Here is a 4,916-nt window from a genome sequence, read left to right as displayed (position 1 = left end):
GTTTGAAACATTAGGTGAAAGTATTCAATATAATTTTACATTCTGCAATAAGAAAGAAGAAAGTGGGGTAGGGGGTAAATTAGGAGTATAGGATTAACAGATACAAACTACTATACATAAAATAGATAAGCAACAAAGATTTACTGTACAGTGCAGGTAACTATCTTCAATATCTTGTAATAACCTATAATGAAAAAAATCTGAAAAAAATATGTATAACTGAATCACTTTGCTCTACACCTGAAACTAACACAATATTATAAATCAACTATACTTCAGTTAAAAGGGGGAACTTTAAGAAGTATGTATTTGAGCCATGCAAGTTGTATTAAATCATGTCAAGATGAAACATGGTCTCTGTTTTTTAAAATTGAAGTATGGTTGATTTGTCTCCTTTTGAACAATTGCAGAAACAACTTTTTTTTTGAGGAGTCACAGATCAGCCTTCATTTTTTCCTTTATTCTTTTTCCCTCTTATTTCACCACCTCCTTCACTCAGTACATTGTCTACAGGTTATTCCTAGCAGCGTGTATACAAAGCTAATATCTGAGCAGCATGCACACTAGTGAGGGTTCTCCATTCTGGTAATGGCTCTGAGGAATCTTATGACCTTGGCAGGTTATCTTTGGATGCCTTGATTGCCCCTCTGATAAAGTGGAGATAACCATGCCCATTATTCAAAAAGGATTCATAAGACAACATCTACAAACTTCCCTGAAGTCTGGGATAAGGGCATCTTATAAGTACCCTTGTTTCTATAGGCATTAGCATGATTGTGGTTATACCTGCGGACTTTAATTTGCCTTAACACTCTCCCGTATGCAGCCACGTTATAAGAAGTGCTTGTTTCTGTCATTTGCTCTGAGACAAGGGGAAGGAAAGTCCCCCCACCCTCCCCAAATAATCAAAATAAGAACTATCTTATAGCAGATTGAAAGTTCCTGTTAAAGTTTTCTTCAAAGTTTACCAAAAACTTTGGTAAAAGTCATTTTCTGAATAATCTCCTGTTTTGATAGTCTAAAATTTTGTGTATCATTCTAAACTCCACTTTCTAGCACTTGTTTTACATTGAAGCAAAAGTTGTTAAACTGTGAAGGATTCTAGTAAGATACTGTTGCAAACGTAAAGGAGCAATTCTGATCCCAGGCATTAAGGCTTCAACAATCTGAGCCACATATGTTCTGCTAATCAGATAGGTTCCCCCCGCCCCCCCCACCAAGATAGTTTAGGGAGTTTGCCGTTCTCATTGTCTAGGCTCTAAGCAATGGAAGTAAGAAGTGCAAACAAGTGTTCAATCGTGGATCTGTTCCTGATACTTTATCCAAATCACCAAGTGTGTGCATTTGCTTGGAGAATTGCACACTCTGCAGCTCTTGCACATTTATACCCGTGCACTGCCTTAATGGGAAACATTTGAGTCTGGTTGCAAAGATTTGCTCAGTGTGAAATCTGTTCCTAACACAATGGTTAGATTGAAAGGAGTTTCATTACATGGCTGTGCGTTTCTTCTTTCTTTGGGGAATATAAAAGGTGAATGCAATACTTTCCAGTTTAAAGTTACCACAGAACTTCATAATCTTAACCTCAAAATCAACTCCTAAATTTATACAGAGAACCAGAGGCCTTGAGCTGGCTGCAGCTGCCTGTTTGATCTTGGTTAAGTTCCAAAAAGCCAGGGAGAGTTCAAAGCAGGGCCAGGGGCAACTCCACACTTTAATCCACGCTCCCCTTTTCCTTCCGTCTGTAGTCTCCCTCTCCATCCTCTGGTATGAACTACAGTATATATCCATTTCAATAACCCTAGACACCGTAGATTCTAGAACAATGAGGAACATGTCTTTCCTTATTGATACTGACGGGCCCTTTGGTCAGAAAATGTCCCTCCACAGATGTTAGAGAATGTGGTCATAAACCAGAAAGGTATCTGTTACAATGTTTAAGGTTGTTTTATTTCTAGCTCTCTAAATTCCGCTGGATAAGGTTTAATTTTTTCCACCCCTTTTTCTTCAGAAGCCCCTCTTTAGGGTTTAGGATCCAGGAGAGCAGCGATGGCTTAAGACAAAGTGCTGTCTTTGCTTTTGCGTTAGTCACCCCCCCCCCCCCCCACCATCTTCCCACAAATAAATAAAGAGAACAGAAAGGACAATTATGAAGCCATACCAACAATAAAGCAGGAACGAGCTCTTTAAATTCATTACTTGAGGTGCTGTATTTGGAAATCGAATAAGCGGTTTTTTTTCCAATGTAAGGGCTCTGGATGTTATTTCAGTCCAATCATATGGCTGGATGATGGTTTTAGGTTATTTTAACTCGGGTTAAAGAATACATCCATTAGTATCAAAAAAGAATTGAATTGTACCCTGACTTTGAGGTGAATGACTGCCTGAGTATTGACCTAGTCTGAAATTCACTTGCTATCACATGGGCCACACAGCATAAGTGAATTCAGCTTAAGATTCCTAACAATGCCACAAGCATTGGCATAAATAAATGAAAGTGGAGCTTTGACACTGTACGGTAATGTCTTCTTCTTTCCCAAGAAGAGTCATTCCCTATAACATAAAGCAAACACGTATGACAAACAATGAAAAAGAGGAGGGAAAAGGACAGAAATGGTACCCTGACACAGGTGACAGTGATGACAGCTGTGTGTGGCCTTGCTCCCAAATCACCCAGAGCTCGAGTCCTCTACTTGCTGCGATACACATTCCCAATGTGTCCCACTTTTGCAACCTGTCCCCCAGTCTTGAGTTTGGGCAGGAGTGGGAAGGAGAGCCGTTCTGTTCATATCTTCCTTGCAGAGCTGCTGAGAACCATGTGGGGGGAGGCTTGAGTGTTATGACGTGTATACATCCCTTGGAAAATGCAATCTGCCATATGTGTATCTATATTACCCCACATGTTCTGTTTTTGTTTTTTGCAATGTGATGTTGACATTCTTCCATTGAGAAGGTACGCTCCCTACCTTTGAACTCGAGAAAACCTTTGTAACTGCCTTGACAAATAGAATGCAGTGGAAGTGATACGGTTTGACCTCTGAGGCAAGGTCACAAAAGGCCATGTGGCTTCTGTCTGGCTCCCTCTCTCTCAGGATGCTCACCCAGCCACCATGCTGTGAGGAAGCCCTGGCCACTTGGAGAAGCCACTTAGAGGTGTCCCAATCCACAGCCTTAGTTCAGAGGTGGTCCTAGACAGGGGGAGGAGGGGAGAAAGGAGGGTGAAGGTTGGGGAGATGGAGGAGGCTGGAAATGAGTATACCGCTGCGCACTAGTGGACTTTAGGAATATTGAAGTTCTGGCGGGTCACGCGGCGGGCCCACGGAACTGTCTCCTGCTTCAACAGTGTTTGGATGGAATAGACCCAGGGATGCCCCTTGCTCCAGCCTCTGACCACCCTCCAACCTTTATTCCAGCTGCAGCCTTTGGAATCAGCCACTCAGCTACTCTTGGCCACTGGGACCGCCAACACCATTTTTTTGAGCTCAGCTCCTTATTGCTGACCAACCATGAGCCCCCAGATTCATCAGAATTATCCCACCAAGGTGGAGGCTGTCGTCAACCGCCTGGTCAACCTGCATCGGCGGCCTCCGGCACCTACCTCTCTCTGGGCTTCTGTTGCTGCCGTGACGATGTGCCTCTGGAGAGTGTGGGCCACTTTTTCTGTGAATTGGCCAAGGAGAAGCACGAAGGCCTGGTTGAAAATGCAAAACGTGTGCAGCGACTGCACCCTCTTCCAGGACGTGTAGAAATGTCTCAAGATGAATGAAGTGAAACCCAGGACGCTATGGAAGCTGATATTCTCGTGGAGAAGAACCTGAACCAGGCCCTTTTGGACCTGCACACCCAGGGTTTTGCCCGTGCAGACCCCCAGCTCTGTGACTTCTTGGAGATCCACTTCCTGGATGAGCAGGTGAAACTCATCAAGAAGATGTCAACCTCCGCAGACTGGCTGGTCCCCAGACTGGGCTGGACGAGTATCTCTTTGAAAGGCTCACCCTTAACCACGACTAGAAGCCTCTGAAACCCAGCAGCCTTTGAGGTGCCCCTATGGTGTCAGGGCTTCTACCTGAAGCCCTCTCTGCAGCAAATAGGCAGCTTTTTAACCACTCTAGAGCCCTCTCCCAAGCCTTGGACAAAATGGAAACAATAAAGCTTTTTGTAGCCAAAAGAAAAAAAAAAAAAGAATATTTTTTTCCCATTTGTACCAGGCAGCATTCTAGAAGCTGGGATACAGCTATGAACAAAACAGACAAAAACAGCCCCCTTCTCAGCTCCCTTTGTAGACTGCAGATTTAACTTACTGAGCCTTCCACAACTGGGAGAACCAAGCTCCAATTTTATATAATCCTGACCAAGTTTTGTAATTACAGAGTGAACACATGTCATAGGAATTAATTTGTTCTTTGAAATAGGGTTCCCCTTTGTTACAGACGAATAAACAAAGCCTAGGGAAGGTGATGGTGATTTGCCCTCAGATATTGGGGATGACAGCTAAGTCATCTTTGTTCCTTATGTTTTACTATTTCCATAAGATAACCAGGAGTGTGCTTCCGCATAGATAGCTGATTATCCTGTCCAGAAGGCACTTGGGTGGGAAATTAGGAAGATTCCTGCCCCCTTTCCCCACCTTTGCTGGGTGAGGTGCCCCTCCTCTGTCCCACAGCACCCCGCCCCCCACTCCCTGCTGCTGTGCTTTCTGCTTGCAGGGTGCTCACTGTGGATGGATGTCCTCTGAGGGTAGAGAGAGTGTGAACCTCCTTTCTGGGTCCACAGTACCTATTAGAGTTCTTGGTCCAGAATAAGTGGCAGTGCAAGTTTGGGAAATGTCAAAAGAATGAATAAATGCCTGGGTGGCATCACCCCTGCCTCCATCCCCTGTTAGTATCCTGTGCTACGTTTTCTTGGCCGCCCCTGCT

General features: G+C 44.0%; 1 pseudogene; it reads left to right on the top strand.

The window, feature by feature from the left end:
* The first annotated feature begins 3,506 nt into the window (after window positions 1–3,506).
* Window positions 3,507–4,011, top strand: LOC130831949 (ferritin light chain-like; annotated as a pseudogene).
* Window positions 4,012–4,916: the final 905 nt, after the last annotated feature.

The sequence above is a fragment of the Hippopotamus amphibius genome, chromosome 11 (genome assembly GCF_030028045.1).
Source record: "Hippopotamus amphibius kiboko isolate mHipAmp2 chromosome 11, mHipAmp2.hap2, whole genome shotgun sequence".
Taxonomy (NCBI): domain Eukaryota; kingdom Metazoa; phylum Chordata; class Mammalia; order Artiodactyla; family Hippopotamidae; genus Hippopotamus; species Hippopotamus amphibius.
The sequence above is the reverse complement of the archived record's forward strand: the minus strand, read 5'-3'. Positions and strand labels throughout refer to the sequence as shown.